The sequence below is a fragment of the Microtus ochrogaster genome, unplaced genomic scaffold (assembly GCF_000317375.1).
Source record: "Microtus ochrogaster isolate Prairie Vole_2 unplaced genomic scaffold, MicOch1.0 UNK718, whole genome shotgun sequence".
In the NCBI taxonomy this organism is placed as follows: Eukaryota; Metazoa; Chordata; class Mammalia; order Rodentia; family Cricetidae; genus Microtus; species Microtus ochrogaster.
In genome coordinates, this window is record NW_004949816.1 from 1 (window position 1) to 10,544 (window position 10,544).

A 10,544-nucleotide genomic window follows, 5' to 3' on the forward strand; every position below is an offset into this window, starting at 1 on the left:
TGCCCCCCTTTGCTTTATGCTCTCCCTCAACCAAATGCACTCCAGTAAAGCATGATCTGAGAAGAATCCTCGTGTGTGGTGGGTGTTTCTTCCTCGCCGGTCGAGAAGCCCGCCTCAGATAATCACATGTTCCTTCTTTGTATTGTCACCTGCTCGAGAAAAGGGATTTGCACCCAAGGGCTGTAAATAACATGAAATGACAGCTAGAAGAACTCTTCAGGAATCCTTCCATGTAAGGTGATCAATGAACAGTCACCCACCCATCCACGTGGAGTGCAGACATTTATCCTCACTCTTCCTGGTTCCCTTGTCTCCCTCTTCTGAAGGTCATATTGCATGAACTTCCAAATGTTGCCTCATAGACATGGTGCCTACACTCCACATCCATATCCTCCCTTATTTTTTAACCTTCCTCAAGACAGATATTTCATGAAAAGTAACTCCTTTTGAGCTCACAGTTTGATCCAATTCACCAGCTGTGCCTCTGTGAGATTACATCCCAAAAAATTGTAATGACCTTTCGGTGATGCAGTTGACAAATTATCAAGCATTGATTGTGCTCAATTACCAAAACTGTGATACACATTTTGTATGTATGTGTGTATGTGTGTGCATGTGTATATGTGTGAGTGGTTTAGACAAATAAAAACGTAGATATATATAATTCCATATAGAAATATAAATAAATTTTGTATCTCCTATCAACTTCGTCCTCAGTAACATTGCAAGGCTGTGCGTGTGATAACTTTAGCTTCTGCTCCTTAAGGCATCCAATTATCCTTGGCCATCAAACACAGCTTTGATACTCCAGTCACAAGTTAAACACTAATAAATAACAATTTAAACTTTACAACAGCAATCTGATTTCTGCCAACACAATCTACATTCTCTATGTTTTTCTTGACACTAATCTCCTAAAAGTTCCAGTATTCTCTTATGACCCAGTAACTCACTAGTAAAGTGGCACACATGAGACTATGAAGCTCTAGTTCGTGAAAGATTTGTATATACAGGCATGGTAGATCTTAATTGCAGTAGTGCCAAGGTTCTGGGTCAGTACCTGCTGACATATTTCCCTTCTGAAAACTGAATAACAACAGTAAAACTTGAGGAGATGGACAGACAACTTAATTATTTGATAAGTAATACTTTATTAATTAATTTACTGGAATAAGTTTCTAAAAGTGTATTTTAAAAGTATTCTACACCAAAAATACTGATGAAAATAAAAATTAAAACAGATGTTTTAATATGATTCCATCTCCTAGTACTCTCTATCTCTCCTTCATAGAGAAATGGAAGAAAATCAGACAATGGTCACAGAGTTCATCCTGTTGGGATTCTGTCTTGGTACAAGGATTCACCTAGTACTTTTTGGATTGTTCTTGCTCTGCTACACCTTTACACTTTTGGGGAATGGAGTTATCCTTTAATTTACCTAGAATTCAGGCTGCACACTCCTATGTACTTCTTCCTTGCTAATCTGGCCTTGGTTGACATCGCCTATGCCTGTAACACAGTGCCCCAGACACTAGTCAACCTATTGGATCCAGACAAGCCAATCTCCTTCGCTGGATGTATTATACAGACATATCTCTTCATGGCATTTGCTGTCACAGAATGTCTTCTCCTTGTGGTGATGTCCCATGACCGGTACGTGGCCATCTGTTACCCCCTACACTATACTGTCATCATGAACTGGAGAGTGTGTACTATCCTGGCTGTTGCTTCCTGGATATTTAGCTTTCTCCTGGCTCTGGTCCATTTAGTCCTCATCCTGAGGTTGCCCTTCTGTGGACCTCATGAAATCAATCACTTCTTCTGTGAAACTCTGTCTGTCCTCAAACTGGCCTGTGTTGATATAACACTAAACAAAATCATTATTTTCACTGCTTCTGTATTCATTTTAGTGGGGCCACTATGCTTTGTACTGGTTTCCTACACACGAATTCTGATGGCCATTCTGAGGATTCAGTCAAAAGGGGGCTCAAGAAAGGCTTTCTCCACCTGCTTCTCCCACCTCTGTGTTCTTGGGCTCTACTTTGGTAGTGCCATCATCATGTATGTGGCCCCTAAGTCCCAGCACCCCAAGACAGAACAGAAGATTTTTTTTCTGTTTTACAGTTTTTTCAGCCCCATGCTGAACCCGCTGATCTACAGTCTGAGAAACACTGAGGTAAAGGGTGCTCTCAGGAGGGCACTGGGTAAAGAAACACATTCCCAGTTGTTGATGTGATGTTTGAACCACAAGCTACAGTAGTTTGCTCCAATATAAGTCTCCAATTGTTAAGTAAATACAGAAGCACCCACAATGTCTTATTTTCTGTGACTGATGATAAGAACACATCCTCCTTCTTATTTGCATTTTGATGCAAGGTTTTATCAGACATGATTAATTTCCAAGTGAATTGATGTGGAATTATATAATGTTATTATATAAAATTGTTGTGGTGGTAGTAGTATAATGATAAGTATTATTACTATTATTATTATATTGTAATTCACTTTCCAGTTCCAAAAAGTTACATGCCATCAAGTCTTGAAAGTAATTAGATATTTTCACAAACTGCACACAATTTCAAAGCAAAAGAAGCTATACCCAAAGAAAGCCCATCACACACTGGTCCATTCTGCAACTGCACTTGCCTAGTCAAGGAAACACTCTAGGATATGTAGTTGCTTGTGCGTTGTGAGACTACTAACTTATATATTAAAACTATTGACTCATATTAGGGTCTTAACTTGTTTGCTGAGTGAAGGAACAGAATTTAAGAGAGCAACTACAAGAGGAAGAAGAGAGAGTATATTTTTAAAGATCATAGACAGTGAAGTCACTGAAAATTTATACATTGGGGATACGACTGGATCATCAGTAGCTCGTGAAAGGATAAATGTGAGCGTTGTCTCCTTAAATAGGCTGAGAGTGAGACTCAGATTAAACTGTTTGGGTAATGCAATATTCCTCTACAGCTGTACAATGATGGATGTGATTATATCTGTTGCTGACTTTTCTATGCATGGTTTCCCAGCATCTTTCCATAAGTTCTTCTAATTCTATTAGTCCAGATGCTGGTCACTGTCCTACAAGACCATCTCACTCTCCATGAGAAATTTTGTGGGATAGATTTAGTACCTAGCTGACTCTGCAGCTCAGTTAAAAACTAGAGACTAGCATTCAGTCACCATATATTTAATGTAGTTTCTCGATGAGTTATCTATAAAATCCTTTAGTGTATATTAACATGTTTTCCCCTGTTTACGTGTGTATACTCCTAAATATACATATATATATGCATGTGTCACATATACACATGTGTGCACATTTGTTTGTGTGCATTTGTGTGATGTGTGTGTCTGTGTGTTGGCCAGAGATCAACTTTGCTTATTATCCTCTAATGATGTCCCCTTCAGTTTTTGATACAGAATCTCTACTGAACCTGATGCCTGCTGTGTTGATTGGCTAACAAGCCAGGCCCAAGACTCTATTCTACCTCTGCAGGACTGGGGTTACTTGTGTGTGCTTCCATGACTGCTTTATTGTGGGTACTGAGGATCTGAACTCAAGTGTTCGTGCTTAGGTTTCAAGCACTTAACAAAGAGAGCCATATCTCTAGTTGCTGAAATCCTTTTTCAGTTTGTTCTGAGATATAATGTACTCTTTTCTTCAGTCTTTCTAAATACTACAATGAAAGCAAATATTAGAATTATTTTTTAAAAAAATATATAAGTGTTTTCCATTTGGAGACAGACACACTGAAACTTTATTGGTAGGCCACGACCTCAAGGTGATGCACAGATTTATGGAGATGGGTTAAATTAAGATGTAAGAGTTAGTCAATAAGACATTAGAGCTAATGGACCAAGCAATGTTTTGATCAATATAGTTTCTGTGTGATTATTTTGGTCTGCATGGCAGGGACAAACAAACAGCCTCTTCTAACAAATTGGCACCCACATGGCCAACTAAATTCCACTTAAAAAAAGTTTATCGAAGCCGGGCGATGGTGGCACACGCCTTTAATCCCAGCACTCAGGAGGCAGAGGCAGGCGGATCTCTGTGAGTTCAAGACCAGCCTGGTCTACAGAGCGAGTTCCAGGACAGGCTCCAAAGCCACAGAGAAACCCTGTCTCAAAAAACCACAAAAAAAAAAAGTTTATCGACTTGGGAAAGAGAAAAAAAGGGTACAGAGTTATAAAAAATAAGTAAATTGTTTTTTAAAAATAAAACAAGTCCTTTTTATTTTTATATATTAGATTTAAAAATATCAATCCAAATTCCCACTCCCTTCCTAAAGAGACAGAGTACAGAAAGTTGGAGATTAAAGGAGTAAAGATTTTAAGATAAATATTAAGCTTGTAGAAAAAGTAATAGAGTAAAACCAAGCCATGTAAAGATGGAAAATTCAAAGAGAGCCTGGATTATGTAAATTATTGTGTTATTTTTGAATTTTTTGATTACAGAGAGACATTTGGTTATGGGGACTACTAAGCTAAGCCAAAATATATATTTCAATGGTATCTTGAGTTCAAAATTTGAGTCTAAGGATGTGTTGCTTTGGAAAAGAGGTTCTTCTTTTGTTTTCACAGAGCATGAGAACCTGTGGATTGCATCCAGACTAATATGGTTTGATGGACTGAGACCGCTGAAAGGTTGCTGTGAATGCCTCCCCCAATATTGTGCCCAATAAATAGCAGGAAGCAATTTGGAGAAACTACTCCCAGATTCCCAAACATTTATTGTTTGTGAATGTTTCTTTACATTTAAAGGGGGCTATGCTATAGGGATTTGCATTGGTATGGATCTTAGTTTATTGATACAAATTTAAGGTCAATTTTATTATATGTGTATTTCTGCTCTTGATTAAGGTATTATGTATACAGCTCATTTAAAAATGTAATGTATAATTAAGAAATATAGGTTAATAGGGAGTCATCTATAATAGTGAAGCTCATAGTCATGTTAGTTAGATTTTCTAGATATACAAAGATATATTTCAGATGGATAGGCATTCTTCAAACCTTTCAAAGACTACAGAATATGGCACTTAAAATGTTTAACAACTTCAGACTTTTCATGACAGTGAGATACATCTGATCCTGGCAGCATCAATATACTTCAAGAGGAAGATGGGCATGGAAGAATCCCCTCATGGAGTTGCTTAGCCATTTGGGCAAGAAACTCCTCTTGCCTGGACTGCTTGAGGAACTAGACATACAGGACCCACAGAGAAATGACTACTAAACTTGCTTAAACGTTGGGAAATCCTTCTGGGTTCCTGCTTCATGAAAGACACTGCCAGAGATTCTGTGGGTCACAAAAGAATGTGAATGACAAACTGCAAAGATAGGTGGAACTGTCATTGAAATTTCCTGCTTCATGGAAAAGTCTGCCAGATACTATGGGCCTGTAGGCTGAAGACAGATGCCCCAATGATACAAAAGTGTTTTGGGTGACTGTCCAGGCAGCAAGATGCCTCTGGTGATTCTAGATTTTTAGAAGTTGCTTACAGTGTTCTTTCTGTTTACTTAGGTAATATTATATCCTTCTGGAGTTTTTGATGGAGTTGAAGAATTTATAGTTATAGTTTTCCTTAGTTATGATAAGAGATAAAGGAAATATAAATACTTAACTGCAATTTTTGTTTGATATATGTTTTGTTATATGTAATTTTACTATGTTAAAGTTAAAACCTTCCATTTCATTTAAACAGAAAGGGGAGGTGATATGGGATTCCCCTTTGTATGCAGTGAATACAATTGGTAAATAAACTATCTTGGCCTGTTTATAGGACAGAATGTATGTAGGCAGGGAAAACTAAGATAAATGATGGGATAAAGGAGGTGGAGTCAAGAAGTGATGGAGACTCCACAGGAGACAGATACACTGAAACTTTGCTGGTAGGCCACAACCTCATGGTGATGCACAGATTAATGGTGATGGGTTTAATTAATATGTAAGAGTTAGTCAATAAGAAGTTAGAGCTAATGGCCCAAGCAATGTTTTAAATAATATAGTTTCTGTGTGGTTATTTTGTTTTTGGGTGACTGAGAGGAACAAATGGCCTCTTCCTGCAAATAACTATCTCATACTAGGTAATGCCAGATCTTTTGAGTCAATTGCTCTTCTCACAAGGCTATACCACTTCAGTTGACTATGAAAAGCTATAGTTTGACCACTTCTGATAATTGATTTCAATTTTATATCCACTACAGCCTCAAATTTACTTGGATCATATCTCCACATGACCCACATTAAATTGAGTTGCTCAAATTTACTTGGATTATATCTCCACATGACCCACATTAAATTTAAAAGGGCTCGGTGATGAAGTCTTGTGTTGATAGCTATTGCCAGGCAAAGTTTCACATTATAAAGAGGAGCTATATAACATCACCAGATGAGAAAAATAAGCCCCATCATGAGTGCTGCCACTTTTATTCCCAGGATCTATGCATTCCAAATAAACACGTGACATTTGAAAGAGGAGTCATCCAGGATACACAGTTCAGACTGCACCAGCACTCCCCACCCAGGACACTTCTGTTATGCTGCCCTGAAAATACACCCTCCCACATCTTAGTTGTTCTTCCCACTCTAGGGAAAGGCTCCTTTGCAAATTTCTCTGAAGATGGATTTCTTTGAGTACTGATCACACCCTCCTGCTTTAGTTAAGATCTATATGTACTACTTTCAGCTAGTTCTGGAAGTGCTTTAAGCATAAGAGTTTTAAATGACCATTAGAACCAAATAGTGTTAGGACATCAATATTTTTATTTCAATTAATACTGACTGCACTGTTAGCTTTATCCATGCTTATACCTGTGTAGAATTCTTATTCTATAAAATAGTAAATACTTATCCAGAAATTGTGTAGCTATTTCTCTCAAATTGAAATTGAATTATTTCCTCCAGGAACTGGTACCCTCTTGACTTAAGAAGTAAATTAAATTGACTAAACTCAGGAAGAAAATGACTCACAAGTCTCAAAACGGTCCCGAAATTTAGAAGATACATAACACCCCTCTCCAGAGTTGCACAGTAGCAACCACTGCTACAAAGTGAGACTTATTGTCCAGCCACACTGCCTGCAAGTCAAGTAGGTGATTTCAGAAAGGCAGCTCTCACTGTGTCCTCACCCACTGTCGAGGCAGGCTTTTCAGAGGTGAGGCTCCCTTTAGTCATCTGCACTCTTTTAAGAAACCCTCTAAAATTCACTGATCCAATAAGCTAGGCTTGGGTGGGTCTGTTTTATTGGTCTATCATCTGTTCCCTGTCTGGACAAATGAATGTTTGGTTACATCTCCCAGGAAAAGCCAACACAGGATAAATGATATCTCAGTTTACTTTCAAAGGAACATAGACAATCTGAGTGACAGTGATAGCTACTGGTGCTATGTCCTACAGTATACTTTATAAAATTTGGCTTTTGTTGTATTCCCAAATGGGAAACTTAATTAGTATCCTCTAATTTTTCAGGTTTATATCATCTGATATATGTTGGTCATATAAAAATGTTTTCTATAAGAACCAGTTCACACAGATTTTTCAGGCTACTTCTCCATAGAGAAAATTTTCTAATTTATGTGTGTTTAAAAATATTAGAAACATTTATAAGCAGATTTGTTTCAATTAGACTTTGTCTTCTGTGCTACTCTAAACTCCATGTGTTTATGATTTTCATGTGTTTATGTTTCACAGTGACAGTTTGTTGAATCACAGATTTTCTTAACTTGTTATACAGTAGAAAAGGTGTGATTTGGGTGGCATATTTCCCAAATTTCCAAGTGTTTGCCATTTTGAAATTGAGTGTTTACTTTGTTCTGACTCAAATGTTAAGTATCTTTGACTAGAATGATGTTTGTTTGTTTGTCTCTGGTTTTTTTTGTTTTGTTTTTTGTTTTGTATTTTGTTTTGAGACATGATGTCTCTGTGTAACAGCCTTCACTGTCCTAGAGCTCCATCTGTAGACCAGGATGGTCATACAGAGATCTGCCTGTCTCTGATTTCCAAGTGCTCGCATTAAAGGTGTGTGCCATCAATGTCAGGATCTAGAATGCTTCTTTGTGACTGGTTGTTTACATGATGAATATTTCTTATGATTATTACAGGAGTTTGATTTGTAATAGTGGCAGGTCTCCTGGATGCAAAAAGAAAATATAATGTTTATGGAGTGTCATCTAGGTACAAGGATCTTTCATATAAGAATTGATTGTTTGACTTCCCTAAAAAAAAAGTGGATTTTGTTCTCATCGTGATAAAAGTGGTTGTGACCAGCAAACATGATGTGGGATTCCCCTCCATATGCTAAGAACATGCTTTATTACCAGTGGTTAATTTTTTAAAAATGTATTTTGGCCTATGGCAGGACAGAATATAGCCAGGTTATGAGAGATGAGGGGGCACAGAGTCAAAGAGACATGATGTAGTTGCCAAGGAAGAAGGATGCCAGAAGCTTACCAATAGGAGACATCCTCATGAATACAGAGATTAATAGGCATGGGTTAATTTAAGATGCAAGAGCTAATAGGAATACATGTAGGCTATTAGCAAAACAGTGCTGTAATTAATAAAGTTTCTCTGTGATTTTCCAGTCTGGGTGGCTGGGAAATGAACAAGCTGACTCTGGGGCTTGGATTCACTTAAGACGTAAAAAAGCTTAAAAATAAAAGCTTCTAGACTCACAAAAATGGGAGACAATAGGAACTCGTTGGTAGCTGCATTTTTTTTTTCAGATAAGTTCTGTTTCTGGAGGTGAGCAGAGATGTGGCTCCTTAAAGAGAGACTTCCTGATCCAATATTAGCAACAAACACTGTGCAGCTTCTTTAAAGAAGGCTTCCTGGTTCATGCTGGCAACACTAACTCTGGCTCTTTTGGGAGATCCTGGGATTTGTGAGCAGAGTGCTACTAGTTGCTTAATGGCTACATAGACCTGCTGAGTCCCTGGAGCTGGGGTGGTGAGCATGGTTTGCAGATGCAATGAATATACCTCTGCCATGTTTAACATGGCAGAGCCAACAGGCAGGGCTCTGGAGTTGGTACTAGCCATACTCACTTATCATTTTTTTAAAAAAGGCAGTTTTGGTCAGAAAATGATTACAGATATACAATAAAGACAGATTCAGACAATAAATAAACCTCTGAATGGGTCACAGAGTGTTTTAAAATGTTCATAGGTATGGGAAGAGAGGAAAAAAGAGTATAAGAGTATAGACCAGGCCAGGCGGTGGTGGCACACGCCTTTAATCCCAGCACTCAGGAGGCAGAGGCAGGCAGATCTCTGTGAGTTTGAGACGAGCCTGGTCTACAAGAGCTAGTTCTAGGACAGGCTCCAAAACCACAGAGAAACCCTGTCTCGAAAAACCAAAAAAAAAAAAAGAGTATAGACCATCACAGATTAGAGTAAAGATAATGAAATAAATATTAAAAAGCAATAACATAAAAATACCCATGTAATGACAGAAAATACACAGGGAGTCTGGATTATGAATATTATTTGTTTTATTTGAAATTTTTAACTGCGGAGAGACATTTGTATCTGGGGGAGGCTAAATTGAATCAACATATGTATTTCAAATGTATCCTGACTTCAAAATTTGAATCTAAAAATATGTTACTTTGGAAAGGAGGTTCTACTTTTGTTTCCACAGAGGATGGAAACCTATGGATTCATTCTAGACTAAAGTGGTTTAATGGAACAAGATTCCCTGAAAGCTCTCCAGGAACCCCAAAAGTACTTCATCCAACAAACAGCAGGGAGAAGTTTGGAGAAAACTAAGCCAAAATCCCAAAGTGATTTATAAATGTTTGTTTCCATTGAAAGCAGGCTGATTATAGATGGTCACAGTCAATATCTTTCTTTTAAAAATGGGGAGATATGATATAGAGATGGATACTTTGCATTAGTATGGACTTTGGTCTATTGATACAAATTTAAGGTCAATTTTGAGTATATGTATTTCTGCTCTTGTTTAATGCATTGTGCTCATGCAGCTCATTTCAAAATGTAATATACAGCGCTGGGGCTGAATCCTGAGGGCAACCAGGTTGGCGGGAGTTCCTTTGTTTCAGTAGCCTGCCTGCACCAATCAAGGTAGGCGCTTTGTTTAAAAGCTACCCAACCAGAATGGAGATCTGATCTTGGCACCAGGAGAGCCATCATTGGGGTGAGTTTCTGACCCACGGCGGCAGCAGCCCGGGACACAGAACTCAGAAGTTCCTCATGCCCCCTATACTTCCTGGGCTTCCTGCAGGGCCTCTACTCCCCGCATACTGCATCTCTCTTCCTATCCCAACCAGCTTGCATACAGAACCCTCCCCCGTTCTGCCTCCCTTCCCTCTTTGGGCACATAACATCACCGAGCTCAGCCTGTCTGGGTGCTGGGGCTTAATCCTGAGGGCAACCAGGCAGGCGGGAGTTCATTTGTTTCAATAGCCTGCCTGCACCAAGCAAGGTAGGCACTTTGTTTACAAGCTACCCAACCAGCACGGAGATCTGATCTCAGAATCAGGAGAGACATCACTGGAGCACCAGGAGACCCATCA

At 38.6% G+C, this 10,544-nt stretch overlaps 1 pseudogene; it reads left to right on the forward strand.

Moving 5' to 3' along the window:
• The first annotated feature begins 1,295 nt into the window (after nucleotides 1–1,295).
• LOC101985423 lies at nucleotides 1,296–2,260 on the forward strand (annotated as a pseudogene).
• Nucleotides 2,261–10,544: the final 8,284 nt, after the last annotated feature.